This window comes from Heterocephalus glaber, unplaced genomic scaffold, assembly GCF_053883595.1.
Source record: "Heterocephalus glaber isolate CG9 unplaced genomic scaffold, H.glaber_assembly_v1.0 deba00001666, whole genome shotgun sequence".
In the NCBI taxonomy this organism is placed as follows: domain Eukaryota; kingdom Metazoa; phylum Chordata; class Mammalia; order Rodentia; family Bathyergidae; genus Heterocephalus; species Heterocephalus glaber.
This window is the reverse complement of record NW_028258406.1, coordinates 10764614-10779165: the sequence shown is the minus strand read 5'-3', so window position 1 is coordinate 10779165 and position 14552 is coordinate 10764614. Positions and strand designations below refer to the sequence as shown.

Here is a 14552-nt window from a genome sequence, read left to right as displayed (position 1 = left end):
TCGCAAGTATACACAGAATTTTTATATATACCTTGTGTTTTCTAATCTTGCTAAATTCAAGTACAATTTCTAGGGCCTCCTAGAGATTTCTTAGTATTTTCTCTATAGATGATCATTTCATCTACATATAAAGATTTTGCTTCTGCCATGCCAATCCTATCTAATTGTGTCATTTTATTGCCAGACTATTTTGGTTTAGACTTATGTTTCAAAGTCTAATGGACAGATGAAGAGTAGGCATATACGCCCTTGTTCTCCACTTTAGGGAGAAAGCATTGTATCATCTCCATTCATAGAAGGAGTTTTTGTTGGAAGTATGGAGTACATGTCTTTAATCTGTTGAGAAGTTTCTGTTCTACTTCTAGTCTCCTGATAGCTTTTACCATGAACAGCTGTAGAATTTGGTCCAATACTCTTTCTGCAACTAGTGACAGGATCATATGGCTTTTTCCTTTCCTCTGTTCAAATGATGACTTTTGGGGGTGGATCTTCCAATGCTGAACAAACACTTCCATCCCTATAATAAAACCACTTTCTACATCCTGCCAGATCTGACTTCTAATAGTTTGTTTTGTTAAACAAATTTCTATCTATGTTCATACTTTTTTCTTCTATTATCTTTATCCAGTTTTAGGATTAGCACAATGTTGAGTTCCTAAAACGAGGGGAGAAGTGTTCCTTCTTTTTTCACTTTAAATGTTTGATATAATTTATCAGTTAAAATGTTTATGAGCCTGCTGTTGTCATATAGGTAGGTTTTCAGGCTAGGAATATACTTTCTTTAATAGGTGCTATTCAAATTTTATATTTCCTCCAGAGTTAGCTTCATTAATTTGTCTTCGAAGGTACTTTAGAAGTTGTCAAATTTATTTCAAAACAGAGTTTTGTAATATGCTTTCTATATGCTTTTAAATTCTGTAAAATCTGTGGTAATGTCTCCTAGATCTTAATATTGTAATTTAAAAAATGTTTAATTGATATTGTGTAACAGGAAGAAAGGTCTAAGAGAGCAGGGGAATTGTGAGGGGTAGGGGAAGGGAAAAGAGGGAAAGAAAAAAATATGAGAAGAGGAAAAAAATGGAAACAAAGTCTTTGCAAATAGGGAAGGGTGGAGGGGTGAAGGGAGGGCAAGGGAAGGGGAAAAAAAAAAAGAACCAAGAGACTCATGTAATGGTACAAGATCCCAATGATGAATGTAACTGTATTTTATACCTAAAATGTACCAATAAAGTTAATGGGGAAAAAATAAAAAAATAAAAAAAAATAAGAATGACCCTAGGTTACTGTCAAACCACCTAGATGGATGGAGAAAATTATGAGTTCTGCTTCTGGCACACTAAGTTTGATGAGCTTTGCAGGGGAACAATTAGGCAGTTGGACATGAACTTTGGTGGTCAGAGGAGAGGGCTGGACTCTGATTCTGGAAGTAAATGATGCATAGATAGGTGGTGAATGAAGTGGGAGGCTGGGTGAGTTGTTTAGGCAGAGAGAGAGTAGGGAGAAAAACCAAGAGCATCCAGGATGGACTTGGCTTTGATGAACTCCAGCTTGCAGTGGCTACAGGTAGGGAGGTAACCCTAACAAGGTGAGTCTAGGAAGTGGCCAGAGGACAAAAGCCAGGAGAATGTGAGGGCATAGTTTCCAGGAAAGAATGTGTTTGTGGGAGCGGGCAGGGTTACTAACACTGTATGTTCCTGGGATGTCAAATAATATGAGGAATGAAAAATGTCCATGGAATTCAGCAACATGGAGATTGAATTCATTTCCCAGAGTTCCCATAACAAATTACCGCACACGGCATGGCTTAAAGCAACGGATTTTTTCTTTCACAATTCTGAGGCAAGCAGTCTGAAATCAAGGTGTTGACAAAGCCATGCTCTCTCTGAAGTCTTTAGGAGAGGATTTTTTTCCTGGTCACTTCCAGCTTGTGGTGCTCACCAGCAGTCCTTGGTTCTATTTGGTTGGAGATGCCCCGCTCCATGCTCTGCCTCCGTCTTCACCTGGCTACCTCTCCTATGTGCCTGTGAGCCTGTGTCCAAGTCCCCCTCACTTTTTGGCAGTACTAAGGCTTGAACTCAGAGCCTTCATGCTGAGCTGCATCCCTGTCCCCTTTTTCGTTTTTTAATTTTGAGACAGGTTCTTGCTAAGTTGTCAAGGCTGGGCTCCATCTTTCGATTCCCCTGTCTCAGCCTCCCACAGTGCTGGGATTACAGACATGCCATACCATACCCAGTTTAAATTTCTCTCCTCTTAATAAGATACCAGTTACCTTAGAAAGGGTCCATCCTATTCAGTATGACCTCAAATTCACTTGATTATGTCTGCAAAAATTTATTTCCAAATAAGGCCACATTTAGAGGTACTGGGTTTAGGACTGGAACAACACCTTTTTGAGGAACACAAGTCAATCCAAAATAGAGGTCACTGGTAATATTGAAAGCTGTTTTGTGGCAAAATGAGGAAAGATGACCAGAGTTTGTTAAGAAGAGGCAGGAAAATGGACATAACACAAGAAAAGACACCTCTTACAAGGAATCTGGCTGCTTGGAGCATTAGAGTACAGACCAGGCTGAGAAAAACTCCATCCAAGCACCACCAGCTCTACCACTAGTCATGTGATCTTGAGTAAGCCACATGAGCTCTCTGAGTCTTGGGTTTTACCTGGGGGATCATTTTGCAGGTCCAATTCACCTTTAGTGTGACTGGGAGCTCTTGGAAAGTTTCAAGGAATTAAGGCCCAGACCAACTTGGTAGACTCTAAAAGCAATAGTATTTAGAGGGTTGTGATTATGTAGGAAGAACCTTTCCCATTTTTGGATGGTCAGGGTACCTAGGTGCCAGGAGGCAGATGATGATTTGCAGCCTCCTTTCTTCCCTTAGCCTTCTGAGCCACCCAGAGAGCCCAGCCACCCATCTTCTGAGCAGGCTCAGCTTCCACTTGTACTCTGAACTTTGACTGGGCATACCGTGTGTGCAAGAGTATATGGCATGGTGGTCTTCTGTCCTTGCACATACGAGGGTCATGTCAGTCCAGTGTCTTACACAGTCCATCTTGGAACCTCTGATGCAGGCAGAGAAGTTAGAGTCAGATTTCTTAGTTCTTGGGTGACAGTCAGTGGCCTTGAGGACTGTACCTGGTTAAGGTTGGTTTCGGGTCCAGCATCTGTCACTAGAGCAAACCTCTGACAGCCAAGCCCCAAGACTATCCTTGGTTTGGCAAGGAGAGGGACACTGCCCTAGGGGCTGGGAAAAGTGGTTGGGAGGCAGAAGCTGGATTTAGGGGTACAGCTGAACAAGCTGAGAGCAAGTGGGAACCACATCTGGGGGAGTTAGCGGGGAGTTCCTGCAGTGTAGACTCCATGGCAAAGGAGCTACAGGCAGTGGCCCTCTCGGGGAGTCTGCCAAGCAGGCAGCTATGGAGACTCTGAGGAAGGGCAGTCCGTCCTCCCAGGAAGAGGAACCAGTTGGCTGCAGGAGCCCAGGTGCCAGTGATGATTAATTCACTCCTTGCTGGATTTGTCAGGTGTCAGGGCCTGGGCACTGGGCTGGATGGCTGCAGAGAGCCAGGACTGAGAGACTGCAGTAGGAGGGCTGGGCAGCAGGCACTTAGGGAGGGCCACTGACCCAGCAGGGATGTGTCTTAACAGGAAGAGAAACTGGCTCCAAAGCATTCCTCATCTGCACACAGAGCACCTACGATCTTTTTAAAATGCACATCCCAGTGCAGTAGCTCTGGGGTTGAGGAAGATGTTCTGTGTTTCCAAACTATTCTTGGTGATATGGCACTGCTATTCTACAGGCCACAGCTGGGGAAGCAAGGCTAGAGGACAAGGGATTGGCTGTCAGCATTCACGGGAGCCTCAGGAGCCTTGTGGCATTCAGTTGCTGCAGAGGCTTTGCTGCTTCTCTCAGGAACCAGGAGCTGTCAGGAATGATGGTTCCTCTCTCCGGGGCCACAGTGTCTCTAGTCTGGACATCTGGTCTCTTCTGTCTAGGCTGGCTTCCCTTAAAAGCCTTTGTGCTTGGCTCAGCTTTGGTATTCTTACCATTGCAAGGACTCTGACCCCAACTTCCTGGCTCTAGTACCTGTTGGACTATAGCATTTTTGTCTCTTAATTCAAGCATTATTTTTTCACTCAAGATCTGAATTGGTTCAGCCCCATCAGGTGTCTACATTCTGTCTAAGAAGCTGTGCAAAGGGACCAACAACCAGGGCTGCCTAAGGCACCCCTTCAAAAGAGGTTCTAGGACCCCACCCCATGGGGAGATTTGGGGAGATGGGTGGAGAGCTCATGCAATTGTGAAGAATTCTTTCAAATGTGACCAGAAACTCTTAAAACAAAATTTATGATTTCAGCATATATTTTGGCTAATTTCCAAAATACAAATTTATTTTGGATTACTTATGGAACCAGATGGTTGCACATCATATTTTTTTTCTTGCTTAAGTACCTAGGGGAAGCAGGAACTCCTCATGAGCTCCAAATATGCCTCAAAGAAAAATGACCAGAGATCAAGGCTCTGTGGATTTCGAGAACTGAGGAGAAGCGAAAGGAAAGAGCCTGAGATGGAACTCTTTGCTCCAGTGTGTCTGCCCCCAGGTCAGATCAACTGGGAAGTAACTACAGCATGCGGGAGCCCAAGCACAATGACCCAGGCACCTGATCCAGGTGCAGAAAGATGGCTTGAATTCAAGTGACAGTAGTAGGACTCGGAGGTTGGGAGGTGCTATGACTCATACACCTTGGATTGTTAGACCTAAAAATCTACATGCACAGAGATTCTGATGGGCTCAAGGTTAATCCTCCCAGTTGGTGGCTGAGCCAGCCAAGAATGCCAGCATCCTGACACCCAGGATGAAGTGAAAATGAGCTTTTCTGAACATGAGGGACTCTTAAGAATGCATAATACTTCCAAGCTTTTTGTTCACACAGAAGTAAGTTTGCAAAGCAGTGGTGGAGGATTCTCTGAAGAAGGGCAAACAGTCCCCAAGGGGGAGGAGTTGGTTGCTGCAGGAGCTCTGTTGCCAGCAATTATTAATTCACTTCTGCTGGATCTGTCCTGAGGGCCTCCCGTGCACAATAACGTGAGGAGTGTTGGCAGCTTTGGAGGGAGAAAGACTGACTCGTCTCCGAGGGAGGAAGGTGGGACTCCTCACAAGGTTGCCCTCCTCCCAGCTCCCTCTTTCCTGAGAAACAACTTATGCTTTCGGCCTGAACTCAGGCTGCTGAGGACGCAGTGTTCCAGGGATGGTGGCAGATCTTGGAGAAGGTACAGAAGCTGGGCCAAAAGGCTGGAACTTATGCAAATTGGGCTTGAGGGTGACTCAAGGAGGAGGCAGCCTCTGCTTTATGTCTCCCCCTTCAATGTACCCAGACCTGGACACCTTGGGAGGAGTGATAAAGAATCCCGAGGGGGACAGCCTCAGTGCTAAGCTGACTTGGGAAGGGGTGTGTGTGTGTGTGTGTGTGTGCGTGTGCGCGCGCGGGCGCGTGTGTGTGTGTGTGTGTGTGTGTGTGTGTGTGTGTATTGGGAGGGAGGCCAGCCCTCCTTTCCTCTTGAACCTTTGCTTGCTAGCAAAGTTCACAAGTTGAAATGCCTATGGGGCAGAGAGGTTTAGCAGAAAGAAACTTGGTGATTCAGGAAGCAGAACTGGGTTAATAGTTGTATTAGGCCTAGGAGCAGCTGAGCCTTTATTCTGGGGTCTGAAGGTCTCCAGAACTTTTTTTTTGCAGAATCAGGACACTTGGGGCTTACTGTGTACTATTGTGCAGGCTGTGCACTGAACAGCTCCAGGGGCTGTCATTCCCATTGTGAATATGGAGGCCCAGCAGCAGAGTTATTTTATGATTATTCAGTTAAGGGTGATCTAGAGAAAAACAGAGAAATTTAGACATCTTCCATTCTTCTATCAGTGCCCCTCTGTCTTGTTTGGCAACTCACATTCCTGTAGCTGCCTAGCCCAAAATGTCTGTGCTGCCCCTTTCTTTCTGCAACTCACCCCACTCCCTTTTTCTCTCAGCATAACTGTTGTAGAGGAAATCAATCTGGCAAACATTGTGCTAAGGAAAACAGAGTGATAGAATCACAGAGCTGAGTAGGATCTGGGAGGCCATGTAGGCCAGAGATTGCCAACTCTACCAGGGATTAAGATTGATTCTTACATTAAAACAGGAAAGTCTTTCAGGGAGGTATAAATTTTCTATTTCTCCCCAACATGATTCCATGTTATTTCACAACTGCCTGAACTAAATCCATTGTCTATGTTGAGGCAGGGAATTGACTTTATTGAGTCATCATCCACTGCCCTCTTGTTGGAAACTGGTATCCAAAGAGGTGGTCTGATTTGTCATATTTACTTAGTATGTTCAATCTCCAAGAAATTGGCTTTTTAAAAGATGGGAGCTAGAGAGGAAATTCTAAGGAATAAGTCTCAAATGGGGAGGCATTGGCCAGGGACATGCAGTTGTTTGCTGGCTGGACTCCATGAGTCATATGTTCTTCCTTTCCTCAACTCTAAAATGAGGATATTGGACTACTTGAATCCAAATAGTCCTTCCAGTTCCTTCTCCTTTGATTTCCTCTCCAGGGAAGTTGAGGCAATTCAGTGGCAAAGGTTAATGATCCAAATCTCCCAGGAATTCATATCTCAGCAAAGTGTATGCACGATCAATGACTAGATCAAAGCACATGAAAATCATTTTTCCTAGTTGTCAGATAGTTAATATCTGAGAAACAGATTGAATTGCTGCATGATCTCTAATTTAGGGAAAATGGCTGAAAAAATTGGATTGACCTTTTAGTAGTCACTTCATATTTTGACTATTTTTAGCATGTGATCGTATTATTTGTGGTGAGGTGTATGTTGCCCTGAAGTCAGTTACAGATGTGTAATAAAGAAGATAGCTGGCCTCTCTCCCTTATTTCTGAGAGGTAGTCTCCAAATACTTGGAATTTCCAGGGGATAGGAGTATCTTTGTTATTCATGCTGGGTCCCCTGGACCATGCATGACCGTTAATGGTAATGAGGTGAACCTTGGTAGGTTTCTAGATTAGTTGTGCTAATGAGATGATTTGGGATTGTGGCTGAGTGTCAGAAAGACCAAGTGTGTGGTTAGAAGGTCGAGGCTTTGAGTCAGTAATGTCAGTGCAACCTCTGGGAAGAGGATAGGCCTGGAGATTGATTTCCATCACGTGGCCATAATTCAATTACTCATGTCTATCTAATGAAACCCCAATGAAATCTCTGCACACCAGAGCTTGAGTGGACTTCCCTGGCTGACATAATCCTTGCATAAACACATTGCCACACATGGATGCACTAGGAAGATGACGCATGCCTAAGGAAAATGGAGGTTATGTGTCTGGGACCCTGTAGACCTCACATATGTCTCTCCCATTGACTGGTTCAGATTGTTATCTTTTTGCTATATCAAAACTCCACTCAAAGTGAAGCACTTTCCTGAGTTCTGTTAGTTTAGCAAATTACTAGACCTGAAAGGGAAAATGGGGATCCTCAAATTTATAGGCAGCTGGTCAGAAGTGAAGATAATTTAGGGAACCCTGATCCTGCTGATCGTATCTGAATAAGGGCAGTCTTGTTGAGGATTGTTCCTTTAACCTGAGAAGTCTGGTCCAGTTCTGGGTAACAGGAGAAAGAAAAAGCAAAAGCAAGAGTTTGTGTGAGCAGAAATTCCAAAAAGGCTTGAGGATCAGTCCTTCCACATAGGACATGCTTTTCTGAATGTCTCTGGATATCTCTCCTGCTTTCTGCACCCCACTCTGGGCCCCAATTCTCAAATCTGGAAAAATCTACAGATTCTTTGGAGAAGTTCACTCATTGTTTGATTAATGGGTCTCAGGATCCAGAATGTATGCTCTGGAGCTGATGGCATGGGTTCAAATTCTGGCATTACTATTGACTTTCCCTGGGACTCTGAGCAAGGAAAATTATTTAGGCTGATTGTTTTCTGATCTGGAAAATAGTGATAATAACAATCCTAGCTTCATTGATTAAACAAATAGTTATACAGAAAGCCCTTAAAAGTTGCCCAGAAAATGGGAAGACGTCCATCAGTTATTGTGAATATTATTCTCCATTGAGCTGTACTCATCAAGACAGCAGTGTACTCTTAAGTGCATGGGCTTTGGAAATGGGTAAACCTGGGTCCCATGTTTCACACTTGCCTCTCCCCGCCTGCATAACTTTGAGCAAGATGCTTAGCTTCTTAATATCAAAATTTCTTATAAAAAATGGAGCCACTGATATTGGCAACATTAGCCCAAAGTATGAAAATGGTGTCATTTAAGCCCTCAATCTGAAGTAGGTGCTCAGTGCCTAGGAGCTGTGATGACTAGCTCTGTTGGTATGTGTTTGTGACCAATAAGCCACCTGGCAGTGGTGCATGGGGTCAAAGGAGTGAGGGAGTTGTACAAGGTGGAAACCTAAGTTCAGTAGTGGTAGAGGTGAGCATGTACTTGGAGTCCTAGAACTTCAAGGAGACATCAAGGTTAGAATAGGTTGCTGAGGAATTGGAGAGTGCAGGGAGAGTCTAGAAGACCTTCTCACAGAGCAACTGGGAAGGGGGCACCAGCAACTCAGGGTTTGTCAGAGGAAGGTGGCACCCATTGCTATTCTCTGCAAAGAGCTTTGTCATTTGTCTGTCATGCTGTTTGTTTATTGAATAGATATTTGGCAGAAGTATATTCAACAGAGCACTTCAGCAGGGCTGGTGTTTTACCAGCAAATAAATTAGAATCATGGAGTTAGCTAAGGCATAACAAAGTAAATGGCATAAATATGTCATTTGGCCATTATGAATTCATTCATGTATAGAAATCCTTAATGCATCTCTTATCAAATCTTTAAATAAATGTTCTCTTTATATCAGGCTTGTACTTTAATTACAGGCAGCAATACTGTTAGTGCATTCTCCAGAAGCTGTGGAAGTTCAGCCAGTGCCCTTAGAGCAAGACCAGGGTGACTTGTCTGACTTCAACCCTTCTTCTTCCTGCAGCCCAGTTGCCTTCTCTTCAGGTTGCAGTGAAGGGTTGGAAGGCAGCAGGGGTAGGGGGTGTGAAGCAGGGAGGAGAGTAGGAAGGACCTTGGGGCTCAGCCAAGGCATGCAGAGGAGTGAGGTTGGGGATCAGTTAAGCTCCCCTGGGGTCTAAGGCAAACATTTCCAAAGTGCTCTTGACTGGCACTTCAATTCTCCCTTCCCTGCTGAGAAAGCTTTCTTTCTGAGGTTTGAATTTGAGAGTACAGTCAGCCCCTCATACTGCCCTTTGCCTATTTTTTCCTCCTGGTAGGGAAGAAAGGAGGAAAAATAGCCTTAAGAAAGCAAAGAAAGAGGCCGTCAAAGGCCCCATTCCTCCACCATCAATCATTGGGGGGTTGAGGAAGTGAATTCAGAAACCAGGAGGGGTGTAGGAAGGTCCCAAGGTGCTTGTGGGAGAGCTGAACAGTTTCAATTTCTATTCAAAATTATTAATGTGATGAGAAAGAGTCATTTCCCAAGGTTTCTTATAAATAATTTTCACTCTGAAAGCAGCTTTGCATTCTGAGCTCTCCTTTCCTTTCTAACTCCACACACACCTTTAATTATACATCCTGTCACTGGCAACCGGAGATTATTGTTCTTTTGACCAATTTATACTGATTGTCTGGGAGGTTCACAAGAAATGCTAGGAACATCAGAAATCCTTACACTAAATGCTGCATCTCTGATGTAGGTCTTCAAAGAACTCATCTCAGAGATTTCAGGGTGGAAGGCTCAACTTTGCTGTTTTCACTGGTTGTTCTTAGGATTTTTTCCTTCCCTCCTTTTTATTTCCAGATAATGTAAGAGAACTTGAAGGCTCCCAGGGAACGAAATCAGCTCCGATCAGTTTCTATTACCCAGCTCTTTTCTTTTGTATGTAGGAAATATAAGAAAGCAAAATGTCTTTCAGTAATTCCCTGGGTTTGCTGGAACCGGGGGCTGGTTGGGCATTGGAAGCAAAGGGTTAGGGAAAAGCCTCTTGGCCTGGATGGCGTCAGACCTGTTCATTATGACATTCTTCTATATCAGAGTTCTTTCCCAATGAAATGGTTGTACCCAGTTATTTTTGATGTTGGGCATGACAAGTATATTCTTTTATTGACTGTAATATGTGTTATTTACATGATATTTAGGAAGCCTTTTGAATCATTGAGTGTGAAAGTTTTAGAATGTGATTTGACCTTAGAAGTCATCTTGTTCACCTCCTCAATTTTCAGAAGAGGAAGCTGAATATGGAGAAAGCATACACACACCTAGTACTGGAGGAAAGGGAGTTAACAGAATAGACTAATTCCCAGGAAACTGCTGTAAATGTTGGCATCTGGAAGTACTTAGCCTTGACCTCACCACACTCCATTCTTGTAATTCATTAGTGAAAACATTGTCATGTAGCAACCTGTGATAATTAATCACAGGAACACAGAGAGCCATTTCTGGTGGATGTCAGGATGTACATGCTTAGAGAAAAAAATGACAACCAAAAAGCATTGTTTTTAGAAGAGAAAAGAAAAAATCAAAAAGATTGCATTTTTTTTAGGATGGCAATTTTTATGGTCCCCTTTTTGGGTGGAAAAACCAAAAGTTAGAATGTCTTCAGACATTCTATGGCATATAATATGGACTGTGGGCTTTGTATCAGGATCTGGGGACTCCAGGTTAGTCTGAGATTCTAATGAAGAGAAGAGTATTACATGATCTGTGGTTTCCATTTCTGCCTTCTGTATCCAGGAGCCTAGGACTCTAGACCTAAGGTCTCTGTGAATGGTAGTCTGGTAGGGGTGGAGAACAGACAGGCTGGTCTTAGGGAGAAGGTCTACTGTAAAGAGAAGAGTGCTTCAGTTGGTGTGCTGAACAAAGTTGCCTATCCAAGGGGGTAAATGAGGACTCTGCCAAGCCAAGTATCACAGTCTGGGGTGAGACTGCCCAGGAGGGAGTTGGGAGTGATGCTTTTTCTAATGCATCTGAGGCCCATATAGGATAGATGTGGCTTTGCTGATTCATGATCCTAGCCATGTGGTGAAGGAAGGGAGACAAAGAGAAGAGAGTGCTGGGTATCAGTTTGGGGAAGACAGTTCTTTTCTTTTCTTCATTTAAAAATATTTAATTGAGAGGCACTTGGCATAGCAGCACCTGCTTGTAATGCTAGCACTATGGGAGATTGCGGCAAAAAGATTACAAATTTGAGCCCAGTCTGGGCAACTTAGTGAGAGCCTATCTTAAAAAGGGGGGTGAGGTAGGGGACCAGAGGTGTAGCTCAGTGCACAGGTCCTAGGTTCAATCCCCAGTACTACAAAAATTACCATAAAGATCCAACATTCAAGGTATACAATGTGATGATTTGTATACATACGCATTGCATAATAATTATCACCAATGAATTAATTATCACATCCACCACCACCGATTCTACACATCCAGATTCCAGAACTTGGCATTCTATGACAAAATTTGTAACCTCCAACTCACATCTCCCCATTTCTTCCACCCTGTGGCTCCTGGTAATCCCCAGTCTACTCTCTGCTTCTATGAGTTCAGTTTTTGTTTTGGTTCCACATACAAGTGAAATAATTCATTATTTGTCTTTCTATGTCTGGCTTATTTCACTAAGCATAGTATCCTCCAGTTTTACCCATGTTACTGAAATGGCAGAATTTCCTTCTTTTTAAAGGCTGAATATATTCCATTATGCATTTATATATTTTTTCTTAATTATTTCATCTGTTGATCCTATTTTCTTTATTCCTTCATCTATTGGAAGGAATCTTGGTTATTATGCACAGTACTGTAATGAACATGGGGGACTGTAAATCTCTTTAGCATTTACTGGCTTCATTTTCTTTGGATATTTTATGTACCCAATAGCTGAATGGCTGGATCATATGGTAATTCTATCTTTAATTTTTTGCGGAATCTTCCTACTGTTTTCCCTAATAGTGATAAGAGGAAGGGTTTTGGAATGAGCATTTAATGTGCTCCTCACTCTTCAGCCTTGAGTGGAGCTGCCCAATCCCACACTTACCATAGAACTCTCACATACTCTCTGGGTTTCCACACTCTGGATGTTAAAGGAGAGGGCTGAGGCATTCAGGGCATTTCAATAGGGACCTCTGCATGTGTGTGTGTGTGTGTGTGTGTGTGTGTGTGTGTGAGTGTGCATGACAGATGCTGGCTTGAAGAAAGAAAGTTGGTTTTCCATTTACATTCCTTCCCAGGGTTATGAGGAATTTCCTTTTTGGTGGTGGGGGTGGCTATGCCACCAATGACGTTTACAAATTGCCATAGACCTAATTCTAGTGTAAAGCATTGAGCTCTGGAGGGTTTTCTCTTGCTGCTAGATTGGTTCAGTGACCTCAGAGGGCACTGTGACACAGAGAGTGGCTGCTAAGCAAAGCAAGGCTCAGACAAAAGTTGCTGACTCTGGTCCTGCCTAGCCCAGACTGTGTGTGTATGCTGTGGAGGACGGAGGTGAGAGGGGAGAGCTGAGATGAAAAACCCTTTACAGCTTGCAGGCACTAAATCTCTTAAATCATCATTGAAAAGTCATTAGAAATTTGGCAGAAGAGAAGAGTGCAGATTGCCAAGAGAGGACACAAAACCCCATTTTTTCGCCACAATACCTGTAATGAACTGGAAGGGCTGGGGTGGAGCTGAAAAACAGATTTCCTGCCATAACTAAAGTCTCTTTTCAGCCTGTTTTGCCACAGTTTTACAGTGTGTTAGAATTTACATTCACGTGTTTGTTAACCATTCTTCAGTGCAATGAAGTGTTTTTATCTGTCTGACCTCAACCTTTGCCATATGGTGTCGCAAACTGTTGAGTCAAAGTCAGACAGTGGGAGGGAGGGAGGCAGGGGGGTCAGAGGTGGGCAGTGACACATTCAGTTGGACCTCAGTGGGACTCACAGAAGTTCTGTCCTCAACTCTCAGGAGGCCATTCCCATAAATTTATTTAAAAGGGGAAAATACCCTTGTGTGAACATGTGTCCTTTATGATTGCTAAGTTCTGTGTTATGATTGGTGCTAATTTCCATTGGAAGTGTTAAAGGAATTTATGGGTCACTTGCTTCAGATGTTAGACCTATAATTTGATGTTTTTTTGGGGCCAGAGGCCTTGGTATATGAGCTCCCCAAGGATGGGAACCATGACTAACTTGGAGTTCAGGACTGTGCTTGCTATTCTCTGGGGCTTAGTACATATTAACTTTCTAGGACAATGAGAACAGGCTTTCCAAGACAGGAGCCAGCTCTGACTTTTGTTTGTACCAGGGATCGAACTCGGGACTTTTCGCTTGTGAGGCAGGCTGAGGCACCACTGAGCTAAATCCCTGGCCCCAGCTCTGCCTTTTTTTGAAGAATAGGGAGAGGACTAAAGTGGTCATTCTCTCAAAATTTAACCCAGACAAACTGTCCTTATACAGGACAAATTTAGCAAGAGAAAATTGAATATTTCTGTGAGTGTGAGCTATTTCTGAGGAAAGAGAAAGATAGTTAATTATGAGGCCAGGGATGAAGTGGTTTTAGATAAGCTCTGAGTCTTGGTGATTCATTACAAGGCCACAGGCACAATTGGGAGAGCAACTTTGGCTAATGCTCGTGTGGAGTCCTATGAAAGACACAGCCAGAGCCTGGAAGTCTCAGGCCATTGTATACATCCTTCTAGTCCGAAGCATACCCTCCTAGTCAGGACTGCACTCAAATTGTCACAGCAGATTCTACCTTCTTCCCAAGATCTCCCATGAGAGACAGACAAGACCTTTGGAGGCTGTTTCTAGTCTTGTGATTGTGGATCCCTGTGGCATTTGTTCATTCATCAAGCACATAATGAGTGCTTACTATACACCAGGTGTTGATGAACAGCAAAGATGAAAGGGAAAAGAATCATTGACTTTGCACTGAGATCCTAGGCCCTGGCTTCCTGTGGTTGATCAACTGTAAGACTGTCTTTCTCTTTTCCCTTTTCTTTTTCTTTCTTTTCTTCTTTTGCTCTCTCTTTTTCTTTCTTTTCTTTTCTTTTTTCCCCCCTTTTTGAGACAGGGCCTTTCTATGTAGTTCAGTAGTTCAGGCTGGCCTTGAACTCACTATGTAGCCCAGGCTACCTCAAACTCTTGGCAATTCTCCTGCCTCAGCCTCCGGAGTGCTGGGATTATAGGAATGTGCCATCACACCCTGGCTAGATCCAGCTTTGTTTCTATAGCACAGAGTATTTTGTGGTATACTGTGCAATACATTCATCATTCCCTATTTTCTTTGGGAAGTGTTCATTAGTCATCCAATCAGCAAGTATACAGTATATGGCTATTTTGTATATGGCCTCATGATTTCAGAAGCATTTGGGTCTCTGTTGTCTAAACTGGGTCCCTAAAGATCAGATAAGACACCCCTTATCTCCTGCCCTCTGAGGACTGACAATTTTAGAAAGAAACTTCCTGTATGATCAGGACCCATGAGCATATTTATCAATTCCATAGATTAGTTAGAAAGCTGTTCTTGTTCCCTCTTTCAACACATTCC

The 14552-nt window shown here is 43.4% G+C and overlaps 1 protein-coding gene across 3 annotated transcripts in view; it reads left to right on the top strand.

Moving 5' to 3' along the window:
* Positions 1-5045: 5045 nt before the first annotated feature.
* Olfm4 (olfactomedin 4) overlaps positions 5046-14552 on the top strand; it is a 120422-nt gene continuing 110915 nt past the window's right edge. The window contains exon 1 of one of the 3 annotated variants that reach the window (XM_004844272.3): positions 5046-5271. The gene's annotated coding sequence lies outside the window, so the exon portion shown is untranslated. The remainder of the gene's footprint in view (positions 5272-14552) is intronic. The other 2 variants (XM_087197297.1, XM_021257920.2) reach the window with 2 other exon arrangements.